The sequence below is a fragment of the Nymphaea colorata genome, chromosome 11 (genome assembly GCF_008831285.2).
Source record: "Nymphaea colorata isolate Beijing-Zhang1983 chromosome 11, ASM883128v2, whole genome shotgun sequence".
Taxonomy (NCBI): Eukaryota; Viridiplantae; Streptophyta; class Magnoliopsida; order Nymphaeales; family Nymphaeaceae; genus Nymphaea; species Nymphaea colorata.
In genome coordinates, this window is record NC_045148.1 from 17,944,771 (window position 1) to 17,955,219 (window position 10,449).

The 10,449-nt window shown below is 33.2% G+C and overlaps 1 protein-coding gene across 4 annotated transcripts in view; it reads left to right on the top strand.

The window, feature by feature from the left end:
* LOC116264446 (uncharacterized) overlaps positions 1-9,245 on the top strand; it is a 72,163-nt gene extending 62,918 nt beyond the window's left edge. For 3 of the 4 annotated variants that reach the window (XR_007574694.1, XR_007574695.1, XR_007574699.1), the window contains one exon: positions 2-767. The gene's annotated coding sequence lies outside the window, so the exon portion shown is untranslated. Of the gene's footprint in view, position 1; positions 768-9,011 lie in introns of those variants that run through there. The other variant, XR_007574696.1, reaches the window with a different exon arrangement.
* The last annotated feature ends 1,204 nt before the right edge of the window (positions 9,246-10,449 follow it).

Here is a 10,449-nt window from a genome sequence, read left to right on the forward strand (position 1 = left end):
GGTAGTCCTTGATAGATTTTGGCTTTGGAGCGACGACCTCAGTCTTGTGATGGACGGGCATTGGCATTCTGGACACTGCGTCGGTTTTGGAGATTTGTGGTTTATTTTATTTGGGTCCAAGTATTTTATTATTGAAATAAAACAATGTCTTGTGTTCTGGTCATGACTCAATATTGCTACCGCTATCATAAAAAATGAAAGAAAATTTTTGGTGTCAAAAATTGGGTCGTGACAGAGGTCGTCCTCCTCGATCCCATTCAGTAGCCGGAGGCATTGGTCGAGGTCGTCCTCCTCGACTTTGTCCTCAACTCCTCACTCTCCGCAAAGAACCAGGTCCCAGACGTCTCCAAGGTTGCCCGTGCGCTTGAGAATCTTACCGGCGCTCTGTTCCAGCACCCTGTTCAAGTACGCCTCTGTTTTTCTCGGCGCCTCTTACTCTCCAGCAGCCTCTGCCTCCTTCACGCCGTTAGGAGGAGGTCGTCCATCGAAGGAGGGTTTCACCCGCCATTCCTCCTCCATCGAACAAGTGCCGGCGCTTTCAAAGTGCCGGCAATATCTGAGGCAAAGTACTGCTCTGTCACAACTTGTCGAGGTCGAGGAACACATTAGTCAGTTGAGGGTCAGATAAACCAACTCTTTTCCTTATGTACTTCTGACCTCACCCCCTGTCAGAGCATGTGTAGTTTATAACTAGGAACTAGACTAGTAAGTCTCATGGAGTCTGTTCCAGAGACTAATAGCAGCCATATATCTTCAGCTTCGTCAGAAGTAGATGAACTATCTGTAAGTATGATCCTTCCAGTAATTGAATAAAGTGTTAGTTTTCCTTACGAGCATGTGTTAATATTTTGATTTTCAAGCATGTGTAGAGTAGTTTTATTTTCTGTCACTGGCATCATTTGAATTTACCTAAGTTTGCCTATATGATTAGTTGGCAAAAGAGGAAGCCTGAATGTGTTACCCAAGAGGGAAAGACCCCAGACGAGTACCCACAAAGGCAGAGGCCGATCGGGGAAAGTGAGATGGTCATGTCACGAGGGAAACACATAAGGGCAAGTCTTGAGCCAAGTACATCATATAGAGAGCAAAGGTTATTTCAATTTCTGCAGCGGATAGATTATAGGACACAAAACACATACTTGAGAATGGAAATATTTGCACTCCTCGGACAGGAAATGTTTTCCTTTAGCACATTCGGAACACTTAAAGTAAATTTCCAGTCAATCCTTCAATCACTACCATGAATCTGTGCTAAAGGAAAAGAGTTATGCGAGGTACAATTTTTCCATGATTTGTGAAGTGTTTTTCTGTCCCAGGAGTGCAAACATTTCCATTCTCAAGTATGTGTTTTGTGTCCTATAATCTATCCGCTGCAGAAATTGAAATAACCTTTGTTCTCTATATGATGTACTTGGCTCAAGACTTGCCCTTATGTGTTTCCCTCGTGACATGACCATCTCATTTTCCCCGATCGGCCTCTGCCTTTGTGGGTACTCGTCTGGGGTCTTTCCCTCTTGGGTAACACATTCAGGCTTCCTCTTTTGCCAACTAATCATATAGGCAAACTTAGGTAAATTCAAATGATGCCAGTGACAGAAAATAAAACTACTCTACACATGCTTGAAAATCAAAATATTAACACATGCTCGTAAGGAAAACTAACACTTTATTCAATTACTGGAATGACCATACTTACAGATAGTTCATCAACTTCTGATGAAGCTGAAGATATATGGCTGCTATTAGTCTCTGGAACAGACTCCATGAGAGTTACTAGTCTAGTTCCTAGTTATAAACTACACAGGCTCTGATACCAAACAGGGGGTGAGGTCAGAAGTACATAAGGAAAAGGAAAAGAAGAATTCAGAGAGAGAGAACTGCCAATGCCCTTCCTCACTGATCCTTGTTTGCTTCTTATAGAAATGGCCTTCAGATTCTTTGGCGGAGATCTGAGGTTTAGAATTGCTGAGGCCGAATCTTGATGGACGGCTTTTGTTGAAGAATACGATGGTTTCTCTTTATGTCTATTCATCCTTTATTCTGTCATCCACTTGTTTTTCTTCCTCTAGTCCCATTATCTTTTTCTTTCTTTAGTCCCATCATCTTTTGCTCATTTTGTCTTCTTCATCTTTTGCTTTTCTTCTTTTAGTCCCATCATCTTTTGCTTGTTTCGTCTCCATCCTCTTTTGCTTTATTCTGATTCTTTTGGTGCGATTGTGCTAGTTCTTTTTGTTGGAATATATTCCCAATCAATCACAGCTTTTCCATTTTCATGGTAGTGATTGAAGGATTGACTGGAAATTTACTTTAAAGATTTACCTCGCACAACTCTTTTCCTTTAGCACATTCGGAACACTTATGTTCTGGATATTTCTGCATAAACTGGCAATATTCTCTTAGATTCTTGGCTCCCATTAATGGTCCCTTGATTGCTCTGGTCTGAGATGGTTTATCTGGTATAATTAAAGTCTCTAACCATCTTAGTATCTCTTCTTTACTTCCTTCTTTAGTCTTCAATGATAGGGAGTAGATAATATGGCTGTTCCTTGCTTCGTACATCCATACATTTGGCTCTTGGTATTGATGCAGAAGTTCTTCGAATATTACTTGCAAATCCCTGGGTCGTTTCTTGGAAAAGAAGTCTCTCATTTCTGGTAGTAATATTTCTTCTTGTTGTTGAACTTCTGGATTCACCATTTCTTTGGTTAGTCCTATCTTGATGGCATAAATAGCTGGTATTATTCGTTCTTCGAATATTTCTGCCTGGGCAGCGTATATTCTTAGAAAAATAAGTGGGGCTTTTGTTATCTCTAGATAACGTTTAGCTGCTTTACATAACTCTGGAATCTCTTCTAGTTCTTTCGCATTGCTGGTATATACAGTATGGAGTAATCCATAACTATGTACCATTTTTACCAAGTTTGGGTCTGTATTGGGATAAGCTATGATCTTGTTTACTCCTGGGTATGGGATAGTAGTATAACCTTTACCTGGTACTGTATTCTTTTCTCTTGGGTTTTTATTTAGGATGTCACACACTTTCTTTAGATTTCTAAGGTAGTTATTAACTATTATAGACTGGCTTTCAGTTTTTTCTTTTTGTATAGTTTCCAAATAGGTTTGGGTTTGAGGAGGTGTGAATAGACTGGTTCTTACTGGTATTATCGTTTTTTGAAATTTTTGGTTTAGGTTGGTATTTTTGAATCTTGGCTTGAAAGTGATATTTATGTCTTCTTGTTCTGTTGTTTCTATTATTTTTGGTTCAGAAATTTTTGGTTTGATTATTTCTGGGATTTTTAGCAATGGCTCTATTTGGGTTTTCCACTTTAAGAGTTCATTTATTTGGTTTTGTAGTATTGCTAATTGGGTTTGCTGTTCTTCTAGCTCCATTCTGATTAGCTGCACAAATAAACAATCGGTGTTATTGAGAGACTTGGCTTTTACGCCGCAACTCAATCTGTGTGTGTTCTGTGATGGTTAGCTTTATCACTTTCGGAAAGTGATCATCCATCAACGGATTTGTTTTGTCTTTACCAGGAGCCGTTTGCTCTGGACTAGCCATATTCTTTTCCACTTGTAGTGGTTGATTGGTGAATATGATTACCAATGTGTGTGTGTTGTGCTAATTAGTTCTTGTATTTAGCCTCTCTTATTCGTCTGGCTTGTTACTTTACATTTCTGGACAAATAATCTGTATAGCAATTTTCATTAGTCCTGATTACTTCAATTTCAAAATCAAATAACTTGATATTGTTTACCAGTCTCCTTATTTCTTTTTTAACAATTGAATTTTCTATTTTAGCATTTAACCAATACTTTACCTGTGTGTTATCTGGTCTAACTTTAAATTTTGTATAGACTACATATATTTCAAAATGTAATAGTGCATAGTATAATCCTAGCAATTCTTTTCGATTTATCTCCCATTTTATTTCATTATCTTTGAAGCTTCGTGAGTGATATCTACAATGATATTCTTTTCCATCATCTAGATATTTATATTTTAGTACTGATCCATAACTAGATTCTGAAGCATCTGTTTCAATGATCCATATAAATGGTTTTTGTTCATTTGGAAATTCTAATTTAGGTAGTTTTGTACAAATGGTTTTTATTTGGTTTATATTTTGTTTATCTTCTTCAGTCCAGTAATATTCTCTATCTTTCTTTAATTTTTCTTGTAAAATTTTGCAATGTTTAGCTAAATGAGGAATATATTCTCTGACTTGGTTTACTAATCCTAGAAAAGACTGTAATTTTTTCTTGGTGTCTAATTCTTCTGTTTGTGCTATTTTTTGGATAATATGTGTTTGCATTTTTATTCCAGCCTTATCTATTTCTATACCTAGAAAATCTATTTGTTTTTTACTAATAACTGCTTTATTTTTGCTTATTGCTACTCCTGCTTTGGTTGCATAGTCTATGAATTCATTTAATAAATTATAATGGTCTTCTTGGGTATGGCTGAATAATAATATATCATCTATATAAATCACACAATTTCTTAATCCTTTAAATTGTTGATCCATAAAATTTTGAAATCTTCTTGGCGCATTTTTATATCCAAATGGTAATACGTTCCATTCATAGAATCCATTAGGTACGGTGAATGCTGTTAATTTTTTACTTTCTTCATCAAGTTTTAGGTGGTAAAATCCACTTTTACAATCGAATTTGCTAAAATACTGATATCCTGATATTTGTTTTAATTTTAATATTTTATTTGGGATAGGATAATTATATGTTTTTACTTTAGCATTTAAATTCCTGTAGTCTATGACCATCCTAGTTTTTCTTCTTTTTTGTTCGCTATGTTTATTAACAATAAACGCTGGACTACTATGTTTTGAGTTTGATTTCTGAATATAATTACCTTTTAGTAGTTCATTTATGTGTAGATCAAATTCTTTAAGGTCATCTGGTATATACTTTAATGGTGGTTGGGTTATTATACTGTCCTCTTTTATTAGTTCTATTTTTACTGTTGTTTTGTGTTTTTCCCAATATTGTAATGGGTTTTCAGAATATAGTTTGTTCAGTCTTTGTTCTATGTTTTCTAGCTCATTTATTTCATATACATTTATTGTTATGGTATTTATTTTTTCTCGTGTTAATTTTTGTGTTATTTTACTGTCTCCTTTGATCCATACCGTTTGCTTTCGTTCGTTATTTTTTACTATGAGGGCATTTATTTTTTCTCCACAAGGTGTTGTTAATACCAAATGTTTGTCAGTTATGTTTATTGGTAGGTAACTATTTAGGAATGGTCTTCCTAATATAATGTCTTTGCTATGTAATTCAAACGCATATATTCTGTTAATTTTTATTACTTTCTTCCAGATTTGGATATTAACATTTTCTGCTTTAGAATTTATTATGGCTTTGGCTCCGTTAAATCCCCTAACTTCTAATGGATTTTCTAATTTTTCCCATGCATTGTCTGGTAAGCAGTTCTTTTTACATAGATTTATTTGAGCTCCTGTGTCTATGTAGGCAGTGTAGTATCGATTATTATATCCTCTTGGTATGACTTTAATTAGTATGTATATAAATTTATTCTTATTGATGTTCATTCTTCTTCACTTGTTTCTTCATCACTATAAGTTCTCCTTCCAAAGGCTTGGTAAGAGGTATGTGCTATTCTTTTGTCTTTCTCATTCCAATAATTCATAAATTTCCATTCTGCTACCACTCTACCCCTTAAATATGTAAAGAATTGGCTTCTATAATCTTTAAACTTTCTTCTTATTACTCTTTTTCCTAATTTTCTTATAAATCTAAGCACATATATATATATATCCGGAATAGTTTTCCTAGTCTGTTTCGCACAAAATTCTTAGTTTGATTATTATAGACCCTTACACTTGTAGTTGAAAACATTCTGATTCTTCGTATGATATTTCTGACATTGTTTCATCTGATTTCATATTTCTTATTTCTTTCAACCATCTTTCATGTACTTTATGTATTAATTTATCAATAAATTGTTTTACTATAATCATCTTTTTCAACCAAAGAATCCATTTGTTTCGCGTAATTACTATTTGTCTTCGATCTTTCCAATTTATCAGAGTTATATATGTCAAACCTTTTCCTAGTTTTATCATCCTTCCATTCTATTCATTATATTTCGCCACATTATGTCGTCGTCGTAATCATCATAATATGAATTCCCGTAGTCTGTTAAATCACTGTCATATTCACTTTCTGTGTACGCTAATTCTAATGCTAATCTTTTCTCTTCTATCTCATCTCTAATATTATTTATGAATTTATATACCATTATATATAGTTTAAATATTTTTATAAGTTTTTCTTTTCTGAGTCTTTTTTCTTCTAATACTTTGTCTAATACATTTTTCGTATCTTGTTCAAATTTTCTTTTACTTATTTGGCTAATCATCTAAGTTTCTGGGAATTATTATACGTTTTCCTAAATGTTCAAGTTCTAGTACATTTTTCTCTATTTTAAAATTTTCATATTTATTTAACCATTTATTCCCTAGTATTATTCCTGTTAATGTATCATTTCTATGTGCTTGTACTTCAAATTCTATTTCAAACATATAGTCTGCTATTTTGATTTCTTTGCTAACTATTCCCATGCTTTTAATAATGTTTTCTTGTATATCCTTGTACTTATGTTCGCTTGGTAATACAATGTCATTGTTTATCATGTCTGGTATGATGTAGTTATCTTCTGATCCCGTATCTATCAGTATTTTCTTGATCATATTGTCTATGTTTCCTTTTATGTGGAATTGTCTTTGGTAGCTTGTTTCTCCTGTTGAGCTAATGCTTAATCTTTGTTTTATTATTTGTAATTCGTTTTGTCCATCTTCCAAATAGTAACGTTCGTCATCATTTATTACTGTTATTAGTTGTTTAAATGGGTTATCAATCTGTATTGTGTCGTTCGTTTTTCGTTTGGCAGACATCTTGTGCTTATTTGTTACTACATACATATTTTTACCTTTGATAGTCATTACCTTACATCCTTTTTCAAGTTTAATTCCTGATAGTTTCCAGTATAACACTAAGCTTCTATCTATGTGTTTGTCTGTTAGGCTCATTGTATAGTTTGGTTTTACTATAAATTTAAGTTTTTTGTATATTAAGTTTCCTCTAACTTTTGCTATTATTGCTTTTTCAGCTGGGTATATTATCCTATCATCTGATAAATAGAGTTCTAAAGGTGTATTTATTCTTTCCTTAAAACATGCTTTCACTAGTATTTCTATTCCTCCGTAGTACACATATTTCATAGGATTTTTTACTTTTAATTGCTTTAGTTCCTCCTGGATACCTTGTTTACTTATTAGTGGTACTCTAGTCGTTCCTTCTGATATCCCTGCATGTTCTATGTCTATTACGTTTTCTCTTTGGTTTATTATATAATATTCTTCTGTATTTTTCTTGAGCATGGATTTTATCACTGGTATTTTTCTTATTAGCGGGAAATCAAACAGTTTCTCTGTGCTAATATCTAGTTCTTGCTTTTCTATTTGTTTAAAGATTTTTTCATCAAATATGACTCTCTGGATAGTGTAGTCTTCTGTTAATTCTTCTTGATATCTTATGTCTTGTGGCCTTTCTATTTTATCACTCATCTGGATCACTCTCCGTTTCATATATTGTTTCATCTTTCGAAATATCTGTTTCACTAAGGTCTTCGATATTTATATAATCGTCTTCTATTATATTTATTAGTTTTTCTTTCATTTTTTGTCTGCAGTTTTTCGCTATATGTCCAATTTTCCCACAATTGTAGCATTTACAACTTTTAGGGTTTTTTGGATATTTATTTTTATTCTTTATATAATATCTTCTTTTTGGATACTTATTCTTATATTTCTTGTATTTTTTATAATAGTGTTTAAGTTTTTTGTATTTTTTATGTCGTTTTGTTTTATAATATGGTTTACACCCTAACTGTGGTGTTATGTGTTCTTCACAACATTTATAAGGCGATTGTATAATGAGTTTTAGTTTTTTCGATTTTACATGTTCTTCACACATTGTTTTGAACCATGTTCTTAAGAATTCTATTTTAGATCCTAAAGTATCTTCTTTAGGTTTATTTTCCTGAAAGGTTTTTATTACTTGTCCATAAATTACTGGTGGTAATTTTGAGAAAAACAGGTATATCTAGATTTTTCCTCAGTGGTTATGCTTGATTGGTAATAATATTTACTAAATAATTGTATATATTCTTCTAGATAGCACATATCACATATCGTTAAGTTTAAAATATTTTGTCGTGCGGTTACTTTTATTTGATCTTCATATATTTTTTTGATGTTCGAATGTGAGAATTCTGCTTTAATTGATCCTAGGTATTTTTCTAATATATCTAAAGGGTTTGTTGTCGTTGTTCCCTGGTTATCAGTCTCTGCTCATAAAGATTCTTTTGAAGAATTTGGTAGTTGGTCAAACCATAAGTATATGTTTCCTACAAACGAATTTTCAATATACGCTGGTACACTCTTTAATTCTATTTTGCTCTCTGTGATGTGTTTACTCATTTCTACCTTCCATATTTGTAGTAACATTAATATATTATTAGTGTCATCTAGGTTTAGTATTCCTTGTTTCCATGCTCTTTCTTCTATCCTATTTTTTAGTCTGGATTTCCATATTCTTTCCCATCGTTCATTTTTACTGTAGTCATCATAATGCCTATTCCTACTTGGGTTTCCTTTGTGTGTTCTTGGTCTTGATGGGTATTCTTCCTTAATCTTAATCTCTTCTTTAGGTGTTGTGTTCATGTTTATTTCCATGTCTGTAATTGGTTCTTCGTTTATTAATTCAGTATACGTTATACTGGGTTCATAATTTTCTGTTTCTCTTTCAGTATCAGTTTCTGTTTTTTGAAGACTGTTGATTTCTAACATATTAATTTCTTCTTCGTTTATCCTATCCAGTTTTTCATTTATTTGTTCAAACTTTTGGTCAATATTTTCGATAAGTTTTTCAAGCAAGCTTATTATTTTATCCATTTTGTCTTCCAGATACGCTGGGCAACCTTGTACCGACTGTGATGTATCGGCATGGCAACCTTCATATTGTCGTATCTTTTCTTTTTTTGCCTATTTTCATTATTTAGTCTTTTTATCCTTTCTAATATTGTTTCTGTATTCATTTCTTCCTCATCCAATATTAGATACATGTCATTTGGGATTAACTCTAAGAATTTTCTATCTAAGTTTGTTTCAACTATCCTATATTTTTGTCCAAATATAAATGTTCTCTTCGAGCTTGTTTTGTATTCTAATTTATTCATATGAATGACTCTGTTATTACTCTTCCTATTACTAAATCTCGGTTGTACATGGCTGTCAGGTATTTTATTTCTCTTTTAACTATCTGGTCTGAAATATACAGCTTTTCTGGTTCCCTTTCTATATTCTGAAGTTCTGGTTTTTTCTGATTTATATTTCTTATAATGTCATTTAGTTGTTTACTGATCCTTTTTTGGTTTTCTAAAACTAGTTCCAAGTCTTGTACAATTTTTTCAAATTCAGTTTTTTCCATGATTTGTGAAGTGTTTTCCCGTCCGAGGAGTGCAAACATTTCCATTCTCAAGTATGTGTTTTGTGTCCTATAATCTATCCGCTGCAGAAATTGAAATAACCTTTGTTCTCTATATGATGTACTTGGCTCAAGACTTGCCCTTATGTGTTTCCCTCATGACATGACCATCTCACTTTCCTCGATCGGCCTCTGCCTTTGTGGGTACTCGTCTGGGGTCTTTCCCTCTTGGGTAACACATTCAGGCTTCCTCTTTTGCCAACTAATCATATAGGCAAACTTAGGTAAATTCAAATGATGTCAGTGACAGAAAATAAAACTACTCTACACATGCTTGAAAATCAAAATATTAACACATGCTCGCAAGGAAAACTAATACTTTATTCAATTACTGGAATGACCATACTTACAGATAGTTCATCAACTTCTGACGAAGCTGAAGATATATGGCTGCTATTAGTCTCTGGAACAGACTCCATGAGACTTACTAGTCTAGCTCCTAGTTATAAACTACACAGGCTCTGATACCAAACAGGGGAAAGGAAATCGTGTTGTGATACTCATTTTCCTTGGGTTATTGATAATGGAGCCTCAGACCACATGACACCTTATTTCCATTTACTGTTTAATAACATAATTTTACCACAAAATCGTGTGATCAATCTACCAAATGAACATCAAACACTAGTCTCTATTACTGGAACATTTTATCTTTCAACTAATATTCAACTTACAAATTTCCTATATATTCCTGATTTTAAATACAATTTACTATCAGTTCCAAAGCTTACGAAGACTATTAATTGTATTGCTATCTTTTTCTCAACCTGTTGTGTTTTCCAAGACCCTTTGTCGAGGAAGCTGATTGGAATAGGCAATTTAAGCGATGGACTTTACCATCTTCTTCTTTCATCTACT